Source organism: Scomber scombrus, chromosome 13 (assembly GCF_963691925.1).
Source record: "Scomber scombrus chromosome 13, fScoSco1.1, whole genome shotgun sequence".
In the NCBI taxonomy this organism is placed as follows: domain Eukaryota; kingdom Metazoa; phylum Chordata; class Actinopteri; order Scombriformes; family Scombridae; genus Scomber; species Scomber scombrus.
Genome location: NC_084982.1, coordinates 22,979,893 through 22,992,853, shown reverse-complemented (window position 1 = coordinate 22,992,853; position 12,961 = coordinate 22,979,893). Strand labels below are relative to the sequence as shown.

Below are 12,961 nucleotides of genomic sequence, written 5' to 3'. Positions count from 1 at the left end.
AATGTTACCCAAAACTGTGTTATGCTTGGCAGACATGTCCATTAGTCCCCATCCTAAAGGCCTTTTCTCATTATAATGTTAAATGTCAAAACACACAGTTTCATAATATGAACAAATACGTAAGCTAAGAATCCCAACAGGCTCATGTTAGAACAAAAAACAGTCTGACTTTCTGTCTAACTAACTGGTGAAAACATTAAAATGTCATAAAGGGCACAGAAACTGACCTTAATTAGCTAGCTACTGTAGCTCGAGCTGATAAAAATCTGCCGGCAGGGGTTGTCATTTCAGGCGCCAAAATTGATGGTGACAGGGTAGAAATGAGAAGCATCACTTTGTCTACTTCTGTCTGACATAAAAGACCCTGTGTTTTAAAAAACTAAGAAATATTGGGAAATAAATCTGCCACCATCATTATTAACTGCATATGTGCCATTCCAAGATGAAAACTAAGTAATTAAACAGCAATTCAAAGGAGCAGGACTTAACAAACAGTCAATTACTAGCAACAACAGAGATAGAATAATATCATAACTTATCATCAATGATGCACTCTTAAACAAGACATTTTTTGCTCAGTGCTGAAACTTCACGGCTATGATAGCAAAAGGAAGCTCGGGCTGTAAAGGCTGTTCTTTAACAAAATGGCATTTAGCCAGAAGGAATTGCGGTTAATTGAGGAAGTCTATTTCAGACTGCAGAGGCTTGACCTCCTCAACCTGAGTCACTCCCGCACAGACAAAACAATCTACCGGCTAAATCTGAGCGTCATTAACCCTTTCAAACAGGAGCGCTGAAGCAAGCTACCCAAGACGGCGCACTAAAAGGCACTCTATTTTCCCTAATCTCACTCTTCCTTTACCTTCTATATATAGCCATATCGCCAAGGACTCTGCAGAGCTCCGTAGAATATGGAGGACAAGACGGAAACAGAGAAGGTTGATGAATATGGAAAGAACGCAAGAGGAGGAGAAGGGGGTACTCCATTCATTCATTCATTCATTCATTCATTTATTCAGCTACAGACTCTTCAAACATTGAAAAGTTTGAAGAACACTCTACTGTTCGTGGGCAGGGGATTTACCGTCTGACTGTACCTTGTTGGAAAAACCAAGGAGCAGAGTGTAGAGCTTATAAAACAAGAAAAGAGTCTTTTCACAGCTACTCCATGTGGCCTGCATTATTGATGGGCTTAGTCTAATCCACATTGAATACATGTACAGCCGCATCGTGACACAATCCATGTTATCAGGGGTCATACGCACAAGCAAACTACTAAGACATGAACCTTTATGTGTGCGTATGTTCACAAAACCTGGCTGAGATAGTATTGGGGGGGAGGACACACACAAAGTGGCACACTGACAGATAGAGCAGCACACTGTAACCATAACCTACGGCAATGTGGCTTTTTTTCCCTACAGTATACTAAAGATCCACTGAACGCTTATGTAAAGGCAGTGAGGTACTGTACACTGTGTAGGGAAGGAGAGAGCAGGGGTATCTTCCCACAGTGTTAAAAGTATGCATGCGTGCTTTCTCGACACTTTATTTGAACTTAAAGATCCCCTCCAGATACGTTTTAAGACATGTAAAAATATTCTGCTTAGAATTATAATTTGTATCTTTTTATGCATTTTCTACTTAAAAGTGCAATTACCTCGTTAGAAAAAATGCTTAAAATTACATCTACCCCGTTCTCCCTTATATGCAATATATATAATGTGCAAATATATTTAGTTTCAAAAGTTTATTTAACACTAGATGTTTCCTACTTCCACGAAATATCTACTATCAGTGTTTGTGCACTGGAGGCTTCAAGTTTCCATGTCACCCTTGTGTAAATTGCACACTGGACCGTGATTGGCTCCAAACTGGCTGTGATGTCACAAATTGGAACTCAGATTGAAGGTGAGCACAGAGGAATCCCCCCTTTCAGAAGACGATTATGAGAGCAGTTTTCTGGCATCAAACTCTGCACATGTATCATTTCCCACAATTAAGATCAAACATTCAAGTGAAGTTTCAGCAAAACACATTTTAAAGTTGAGGAGGACTTTAAGAGTAAATGGACCACATGAGTGCAAAATGAATACTTCTGAGAAAACAACGCTGACACATGCAATATGGTGTGAATGGACAAAAACAATTGTCCAAAACAATATTTATTTAACTTAGTTGTTACTCTGTTAGTGAAGTTAAAATAAGACATGCAAAAAGTTGATTCATAAGTTTTTGGTTTAATTTCAATTTCCGCTGGCATCTCATGAAAGCTTTAAACTTATAAATGAAGGACGATGTAGATGAGAAAATAAGAGATTCATTTGGGAAAACAGAGAAATAACCATCAGAGATCTCTGTGGAAATATAATTAATTTTTATACATTTTCTGGATCTCCCATGAGTTCAAGTAATAACCACTAAATGAATATATCATAATGAGTATATTAGTCACTATAATTGTTTCAGCTACTCATGCTAAACAAATTATTGTGCAAAGCAAGGACACTCTTATTCATAAGTGACATAAGAAACACATTTTAATTTGATTTATTTGACAAATAAATACATTTAGTACAAACAAGAAGAGAGAAACTGTGGTTTTCAGTGCAGTCTGGTGCAAACTTCAAGAAAGCAACAATATAAGTACAGAGCGTCTTTGGTTTGACAGAAGATAAAAATGCATACTGAACATAACAACTAGGCACAAAGACTTCTTGATGCTGTCAAAGTACCAATTACAATCTTTACTGTGACTAATAGGCCGGGTCAAAAACAGATCAATCCACAAATGTATTGTGATTCTTATCTTCTGCGATTCTAAATCGACTCTCAATCTGAGGGGGAAAAAAGCAGCATGTGGACGGTGTGCATCTTCATAAAAGGCAAACATTGGCACATTTAATAGCTTAATAATTAGCTTTGCAGCTTTTGAATACCTCACAGCCCATCACAGTCACGCCAGCAGAGTGGAGCATGAAACTGCAGCATCAACAAACAGCTGACCTGCAACACTTTAAACAAACCTAAACTTAAACAGACTCTGATCAAGATGATGATGAAGAAAGCATCTCAGTCAACACACTCTTATTCATTTCAAAAACAAAACAAGCATCCAAATTGCCCACCATACCTCACAAAGTACCAATGACATGTGCTACCACGTTGTATTTACCTTCAACTACTCAAGCGGAGCAGCTCTGTGGCCACAAAGTCATTTCAATGAAGTACAGCAGAGGAACAACATGAATATTCAGCCAGAGTGTCTGAGATCAGGAAAGGGTGCAGAGCATAACACAACATAATAAATATTCTGACTTATCTGCGATCCAAATACATATCATTTATGCATAATATTGCATAACATAACGCTGAATATGTTCATGCACTTAACACACCATAGTTCATAATATTTCACTCAAATCACACAAAAAGCAAACCTCTGAATGCAGCTTTACAACAGCATAAAGAAATGAAACACTTTAAACGACAAATCGGCCACACACCCAAACATGAACGCTCTCATCAGCAGCTCACACACAATTTTCAACCGTTTGGAGCGTGGCCCTGGTTGTTGTACGGAGGCCTCGTCCTGCCCTTTGTGGTGCTAACATGTGAGTTTGCGTATACAGCATTGACTGTAATGTCACATTCACGCTCTGATGCTAATGTTGTCTGGCATGTGCATTAGCCCTTTCTTCTGTTTTCACTGAGAACTCATCTCCAGTGAATGTTAAAAAGAGAAAAAGAGTTTCTGAATTCCTTAAAAAGAGGTGAAGACTGCCCTCACATTCACATGGGACTGTGCATGCCCACTGACAACACCTACCACTTTTTTTTGTATTTTAAAGGTTATTGTAGTCCCCAAAGTGATGCATTATGCAGTCACAAGTCTGTGGCAATCTTAATGTATACTGCATGAATAATGGCCACAACCTGCGGCTTACTGCTCACCACCAATTTGGTGACAGGGGTGATGAGGCGGCATTGATGTGGCCACCCTCAGGGAGGAGAAGAATGTCTCAGTCACGCAAGCTGAGGTCACGCTGCTTGATTTGTGTAAACCCTTATCCCTCACCGCCATCACTCGACCGTCCAAAATTACAGTCTGCTGTCTTCTGCCTGCTCATTGGTGGGCAAGACAATCTGATACAGAAATATCCTCCATCCAGGCTTCCGACTCTGTGGTAAAAACCTCTTTGATTGCTTTAGCTGAAAAGTTGGTGCCTGCTCGGCCTAGTTTGGTAGTTTGATGTAGGGCCAGAGTGGAGTATGGCATAAAGGGAAAAAAAGGTCCAATTCCCATGTGACCCACGAATGCTGAGAGTGCATACGACTGTAAGGTGGACTGGGTAAATGCATCTGCTCAAGAAGTGCTTTTTTTAGTTGTTCCTGCTTTTTTTCTTTTTTTTCTCCTGAAATGCGTAGTGCACTTATCATGTTGTACCACAGAGCTTCTGCAAAATGCTGAAAGTTCTCCACAGATATTGGCTGACTTTCCCCCTTAATTCCAAAATAACTTTTAAACTTTTACAGGAAACGGTGGTGAATAATAAATAAAACTGCCCCTATTAGATATTCATACTCCTACTGTAGCTGGCATATGGTCAAACACAATCCCAAAGACTCTTACAAAGTGCTGCATATCATTTGGTGGAAATATATATCCAGTGTAAGGATTAAAATATATATTATTTTGGTATTTGCCACAAACTTGACACCCAATCCAAAGGAAAAGCTTAGATCTAATGTTTTAACAGTATGAAGAAAGCACAGACAGCTTTGTTAGAACCATCATTATATCTGTGCAGTACACCATGGATAAATTTATACCTTTGACCTCTTGCTTTGCAGTGCTTCAGCTGAACAGTTTGTAATTCAAATTAATGAAGGCAACCATAACTGCTTAATAAATTATAATATCAGTATGAGTCTCCTTTACATCACATGCACAAGTACATTTATGTTGCAATGCATACACAGATATTTAACATCACTAAAAGTCTGTTTTGTGGTTAGTAACTTTAGCCTTGAGCATCATCTATTACAGTATGTTTTACACAGACTGGCTATTTGATTGAAACCCACTCGTGTAAAATTAAGTCAAAAGTCAATTTCAGTTCTAATTTGAACTAAAGGAGGAACTTGAAACAGCAAGGTCATACAGAGGCTCATTATTACTGTGGCAATGATTTGCGACTGAATAGGACACAAACAGTGTTTAAATAGTACGTTTCAACCCGAGTAGAACAAAGAGCTTTTTTAAAGAAAAAGAAAAACCGGCTCTTGTTCACCCACACATCGTTGTCACTTATGAACTCACATAAAAAGAAAGAAAGAATAATAAATGAGTGCGTTCAAAAGAAAATTTTGTACACACACCTTTACAACAAGTCCACAGTTTAACCAGACTCTTATTTCAAAGTTAAAAAAAAAAGCAGGCAAATATCAAAAGTCAATACCGTCTGCTGCCAGTTACATCTTGCAGAGCTTAATCCTGGTTAACCTATTATATTCGCTGCATTCATTTCCATTTTTTTACTTGCAGATACAAGTTTCACGAAAAACTGGGTTAAGCTCGGGATTCGTGTGAAACTTGTTTGTCCGAGTCCAATCGTGCCGCTTTCCCCGATCAAACTTGGATGTTGCAACCGTGGCAACCAGTTTGACAATGTCTGTGACTCCTCCGCAACAGATCATCATCATCATCACATTTTCAAACAAAGACAGGAACCTGGCACTTGTCATGTCTGTCAGATGCAGCTAAAGGCACATTTTTTAAAAACTTCTAAACTGATTAGGGGCCGTGTGAAAACTCGAATGCGATGCCGCTCGTGTGTATCTCTTCCTCTTGAGACCCAGTCTGCTGATGACAGGAAGAGCTCTCCTCTTATTTTGTACCGAAGCAGCTTAAAAACAGACGAGACAGGAAAGAGGGGAGACTGCTAAATGTAACAAAGGACTGACTGGTTGACGCAACACCATGAAATATGAGCTACTGTACATTTACATCAATAACTAAAGTAAGAGACAACAAAAGCAGGATGCCTGAAGTGTTTCAGGACAAATACACAAAACAATGGATGACTTGTAATTGGAGTGGAAGCGGCTGCTGATAAGAGGTATCTAGGGAAATGTGTTGATCATAAGAGTTCAAAAGTGCTCTAAGACAAAAACATGTAAAATCAGACTTTTAAGATTGTATTTCAACAAACTGTAAGCAACACTTTCCAAATTATCCACAAAACAGAAACCTCAAAAAAGGAACGCCGTGCCAGGAGCTGTTGTTAAATTTCAAGCGTCTTATTCGATTGTCCGTTTAACAGAAACAGCCGCTGGTCTGACTGACTGTAAACTGGACTGACGTTTGTTTTCGCAGCACTAACACTATCCTACTGGGGACAGTAAACATTCGGGAAAGCAGCCAGAGCTGATTTCATTTCGCCCCGACTTAACCTTAACATTCAAATATTTTCTTTGCAAACAATTACTCGCCGGTCTAGCAGGTGCTCCTCTCAATAAAGAGACAATTTGCCCAAATTTGGTTCTTGGCAGGTGCTTGTCTGGTCTGCAAAAAAAAATTCCTGATAGCGTGACAGTGGAAAACATACCTGCTCGTAAAGACTGAGAAGAGAAAGCAGGGCATTAACATTATTAGTTGGTAAGTATGAGCTTTGAGGTCGAGTTTAAGTCATCAGTGATGTATTTTATGTAGGCTTATCACTGAGAATACTTGCATTTGACTGATAGAGTGTTTATCCAGCTGCTTATCACTATTACAGCTGACACTGAGCCCCTGTGGTTTTCTTCAAATGTGCAGCCTCATCAGCACCCATCAGCCCGCAAATCCTGAGGAAATGTATAGTCTTTTTTATATAGCCTCATCCACCCCAACCCCCCCACCCCCACATGATGTAGCTGTGGTGCGTTCATCGGGGCTAAAACAACAATGTCCTCAGGGAAAGACGCACACGGATCAATGGCAGAAGCAGCTACGTCCACATGGAGCTGTGAAAAAGGGTGATGCCTACAGTTTCTGTTGTCTCCACGTATGCATCACAGTGGCATTTAGAGGGGGGAGGAGGGGGGGCTTCTTCTTACAGTCAACAACTATTTCTTAGTCTCAGGAGTGTCAGTATCTGCCTCTGCTCTGCTCTACTGGGCTGCATGGGTTTACCAACACACAGCCAGTGGAGCATCTCAACCGCATGAAGCTTCCCTGAGAGGGCACAGTGCTGCAGAGATGAGTGAACTTTGCTCATGTAGGCATATACATGGAGTACACACACACACACACACACACACACACACACACACACACACACACACACACACACACACACACACACACACACACACACACACACACACACACACACAGACAGACAGACACACACACACACACAGACACACACTCTCTCTCTCTCAGTTTGGTACAGTATTCTCAGAGCCTGGTCTAAGCTGTTTTCTCTTTAAACTTGTCACCTCAGCAAGTGGAAGCAGTACTGCAGCACTTTTATGAAATATACAGTAAGGCCTATTGTAGCTGGCCCTTCAACTCAGCTTTGATCAGTATTTGCTGTGCTTGCCCCTGACAGTGTTTTTGTTTTAGCCGACTGCTGCACCCGATTTTTTTTGCGAAACCTCAATTACACCGTTTAACTCGGCAAATCCACAAAATTGCTTTCCCCTGACAGCTGTTGTGCAAATAGATTCAATCATTCTTCTAAATTTCTTCAAACAAAAACAAGTGTTTGTCAGCAAAATTCTCCTGCATTGCTCTGCAAAATGTGAGTCTGAGTCACCTGTTCGAGACAAATCTCACACCCCACGTGTGACTAAAGCAGGGTGGATCCCTCTGGGAATGGGGTACCCTCAAAGGGAAACACTGCTCAGCTGGAGAGGGAAGTGTTGATACCATCACAAGTTAAAATGAGATGCTTCACTCATATGTCCCCATATTGAACTTGAAAAAATAAAACTCATCAATTATTTACTGATTAGCTCTTCCCTCAGGGCAGTGGTGACACCTCACTTTAAAACTTGCAATGCTGCACAAGTGAAGAACGGTATAAATACAACTTAATCATAATATGACTGCAAAACATGACTTTTTTGGGGAGGAGGTAAGAGGATGAATAAGTTCATAAGTTCAAAGGGTGAACACAGGATAGCATCAATAATTTGAGATACTTTCAACAGAGCACCCACCCACCCCAAAAATGCCAAACATCTGCTGGCTGTAGCTTCTCAAAGTAGAGAAATTGAGGCTTTTCTTTATTATAAATGAGATTTTGGACTGTTGATAGGACTTAACAAGACAGTTGAAGACGTCACCATGAACTCTACGAAATGATGGGCATTTTTCACCATTTCCAGATATTCTATTAATAAAACAATTAATCGATTAATTGAGAAAACAATCGGAAGATTAATTAATAATTATTTAATTAAGTTGCAGCCCTTCTGACATGAGCAAAACACAACTGAGTAGAGTAAAGAAAGGATCAGCATTTGATGAGGTCTATTTTAGCAGCTATAAATGGACGGATCAGCCCCGAAAATCATTCCCAGGATCAGCTGGGGAGATCTCTAGCTAGAACGCCCATTTTTAATACAAGCATTTTCTTTTTTAAAGAAAAAGTATTCAAAACTTTTGTATCAAAGTATTGTGATGCCTTGATGTCGTTCCTAAAGGATAGATTTTAAAACTTATATTGATCTTAATCACAATTTTTTTCAACGCTTTATATTTGCTGTCTAATTTTTTTTTATTATAAAAAATATTAGATTCAGATTATACTATCCCAATCGTAGCACTAGAGGTACTTTTAATGATTAAAAATAGATTGAAGCTAATAACATTTTTTACACTTTATTATGAAATGCTTATAACAATGCTCTGACTACAGCTGTGATGTAAGTTCTATTATTGGTCTTAATGGTTCTGGCCGCAAGGTCATTTCACGCTTTGTGCACAAATTAATGCATTGTTAGTCTGACGTAGACCATAAGTCATTCATTTTAATAGGAGGTGAATGATGAGTAGTAAAGGATTAGTGCCCCCAGCAGATGTTTGCTAGTTGATGATGCAAATAAGTATTTTTTCACAAAGTTTGCATTAAAACGTACATTAAAAACCTGAAGCAGACAACGAGAGCAACTTAACTTGTAAAGATTTCTACATTTTATTTATTCTTTCAATTACAATCATCACTAAATGGTGCATCTGGCTTCATCCAACACTGAAAAACCACTAAGGATTATGAGATGTAGCTCCACCTCCACACGCAACTCTAACCTGGCCTCAATTTGAGCCGAACAAGGGGCCACGTCAAGAGAAACTAGTGGCTCCATCTGTCAAAAGAGCTCCACTTGTTTTAATGGTGAGCAGCACTAAGTCTGAGTGGGGGAAAAAAATAACACACCAAAAAGTCAATAAACTACCTTTGAAAGACAGAATGACACCCAAAAAAAAAAGAACCAAAAAAAAATTGTGGCTGCTTTTCCCATATGACACAGACATGGAGCAGTGTCAAAGCATTCACAGGTGCAATGTAGAGGAAACACTGTCTAGATGCAATCATCATTTTGGGAGGATTTGGTATTCAAAACCATAACAGTAGTCACTTAATATATACAAAAAATCAATTTTAAAAAGCAGGAATTGACTGATTCTGGATACATTGTAGTGTTATACACATCTCATATCACTAAGTCATCTTTATCTCGTGTGCACACGCAGAGACAGAAGCAGATGTTGAACACTGCAGAGCATAACCTGTATAACACGTTTAATGCAGCCAGCACTGCGTTAACATGCTTTGTAATATATATCTGTGTGAATTGCACATGATGCAGTGTGTCCCTGGCAGACCTTCACAAGGCAAGCAGCGCTGTCAGAGGTAAAAGCTGAGAGGGTAAAAGATGACAGCCATAAAATCCCACAGTCGTGTTTTTAATACAAGCGGGATAAATTTCACAGAAGGCTTACAGAGAGGAGGGTAAAAGTTCACATTTTTAGGATGCACGCTTGGGTTTAAAATAATTTGGACCGGCGCATCTCCTTGTGTCTTGCACTGCTCTGGTGGATTACAAGCCTAATATTACATAAACATAGCCGGAACCTAAATCATATTAGCAGCAAACCCTCCGTTTGTTTCATCCTCTGCAGACACCCCCCCCCCCCAAAAAAAAATATAACACGCAAACAGCCTACTCACGTTATCGTGCAGGAGACGGAAAGTTGAGGTTTGGTTGCAGGGCTTCAGTATAGCACTTCACTTCAAAACACAGACGTCTGTTTTGCTCCGTGTCGTCGCTGGTGTTGAAGGAAGGAGGGAGAAAAAAAGCAGAACACGGGCTGAGATCAGTTGTACGGTCGCATGTACTGCAGTATCCACAGTCTGCTGTCGGCCTACTTCTTCTGTTTGATGTTTTGTCATGGTTGGTAAAACAGAAATGGGGCATTATCGCCGCCAAGTGGTGCGGAGCGGTTGCTGTGCGCTCGGTGTTGCTTTTCCCCACCCGCATTCTGCAAAGACACGACCCTATTCTGCCTCTGATTGGCTCTGATTTTGACGTTCTTATACTAAGCCAATCAGCTCTCGCCTCATGCCGAATTCTAACCAATCAAACTGCCGATGGGAATGCCTACTAGCCAATCAGAGGCAGAGTAGGGCGGGTCTTCTCGGAATGCGGTGTGAACGAGTGAACATCAGTTAATACCAGGGTTAGAAAGGTTATTTTGGAAATGTAATAGGTTACACATTACTAGTTATCTTTATTTAAATGTATTACGTAATGTAACTCATTTCTTATAAAGCAAGATTTATCTCTCATTTGAAAATGTATTCATTAGTTCATGTAGATTTTGGAATATAAAATAAGGATATTTTATTTTTTTTAAATGTCAAAAGTCTGGCATGGGTTTAATTGGTTCTGTGACACAATTTAAGTCCATGTGTTCTCCAAATAAGGTCAACATCATGATTTATTTACAAAATCTAAAAAATTTCAAAGAATGTTAAATATTCAAAAATGAGGAAAAAACCCTCCTGAGAAAAATCTTAAAGGTCTGACTATAACCCCCTTTGTAATCATCAACATTTTCATAAGTAACTATTATTTGATTATACTTTTTTTTCTTAGTAACTGTAATGGATTACAGTTACATTTATTTTATTATTAAATTACTTATTGCCATTACATGTAAGTAGTTACTCCCCAACACTGGTTTAAAGATAAAATAAGATATTATTGATCACCTTGGGAGAAATTCAAATTGACATAGCAGTACAGTGGTGGAAAAAAAGTAGCAGCATAAGGGTGAAAGTGATAAAATAAAATACAATGTCTAGTAAAGAATCTCTGTGTGAACAAATCTGCAATGTATAAATGTGCAATATGCAGAAGTTCCTGAGATTATATACATGTGTGCAATGTTCCTGGGACTTAGTAAGGACAGCATCAGTCTTTTTTAATGGGAGTGGCAGGTGCTGGGAGCTCAGGATGTAAATAAAACCAAGAGGTGTGTAAATGCCTCAACATGAAATAAAGCAGTGGTTCTCAATGTGGGGTCCAGGGATCATCGAAGGCATCCCCAGCAAGAGCACATAATGACATAATGTATGAATGCAGAACTTTATGTCATTGCATAACATGAGTTTAACAAATATGATTATGCAATATGAAATCTGGCACACAATATTAGACAAGTAGCTTTCAGTGGCATGCCTAACAAGCAAAAACAGTCAGATTATGTGTCTTCTAATGATTCATATTGTAGCCAGGTGTGAAAACTTCATACTATAACATTTAATGACAGCTTCACACCTGTTTTTCTTTTTAATTCAATGTTTAACTTTATCACTGGCATACTTTAATTTTAAAGTATTAACATAGAAAGAGAAGACAGAGAATACGAAAATAGACAGATACTAGACACTACCAGTGAATTACATCCTCCACTCTTTCAACTGCACATATATTTATAAATGAGAGCTCTTGTCAGAATTTGACATGTGGGCACAATTATATTGACGAGAATATGACTGCCACAATGTGAGCATATATACGACATCCTCATATCATCATGGAAAATGACTGTAAGTCTCACCTAATGCTTGTTTTACACCACGCAGGTGAGCACTAATCCCTGAGCAGACAGACCACATTAAGAAATGATGAGGAAGCATGTATTATTAGCAGAGATATACCTCAGACCAATATTTGGTACATAAATATTCATACAACTGCTAAAGGTCAGCCCTGATAATGATTTACCAAAAAGACAACCTGCTTTACAATTAATTACCTGCTCAGATAAGTTATACATATGCAAGTTAAACTAAAAGAGAGAAAATCGTGATATTTTTAATGTTATCAGTTATATCTAAACTCCTTTACAAATGCTCTTAATCTCAGCCTACTTAACCTTAGGCCATGTTCATACTAACATTATTTATCCTGCTAGAAAAAAAGAAAAGCCTTCTCATTCATTCATTCATTGGATAGGAGGCCACGCATTGATGCAGTGGGTGTGCCAATGCAAACTAGGACACATTCAGACTGACATTATCTCTACATGAAGAAACACAGCCCTCTCATTCACAAATTAGTATCAAAATACAACCATGCTTCAAACAACAGGGAAAAGATTTAATTGAATTTTGTACACAGTTGAAATATTCTTGTACATAGTAGTAATAACAACATTTTGAAAAAGCTTTTGATTTTGATGCTGTGGCACACTGTATACATTTTCAAAAGGTTGTTATAATGATGGAAAGTGATATGATAAGCATGTGCTAACAGTTCAACAATAGGAATGATTGCAGTGGTCAGGAGCATATCTTTAAGTAAATCTCAGGAACTTCTGCATATTGCACATTTATATATAGATGATATATTTCTACAAAGATCCAGTTTACTGTATATAATATTTTATTTTTGTTTTATC

At 38.7% G+C, this 12,961-nt stretch overlaps 1 protein-coding gene across 3 annotated transcripts in view; it reads right to left on the bottom strand.

Annotated features, from left to right (window-relative positions):
* adarb1b (adenosine deaminase RNA specific B1b) overlaps nucleotides 1-10,404 on the bottom strand; it is a 119,673-nt gene extending 109,269 nt beyond the window's left edge. For all 3 annotated transcript variants that reach the window (XM_062431142.1, XM_062431140.1, XM_062431143.1), the window contains exon 1: nucleotides 10,224-10,404. The gene's annotated coding sequence lies outside the window, so the exon portion shown is untranslated. The remainder of the gene's footprint in view (nucleotides 1-10,223) is intronic.
* Nucleotides 10,405-12,961: the final 2,557 nt, after the last annotated feature.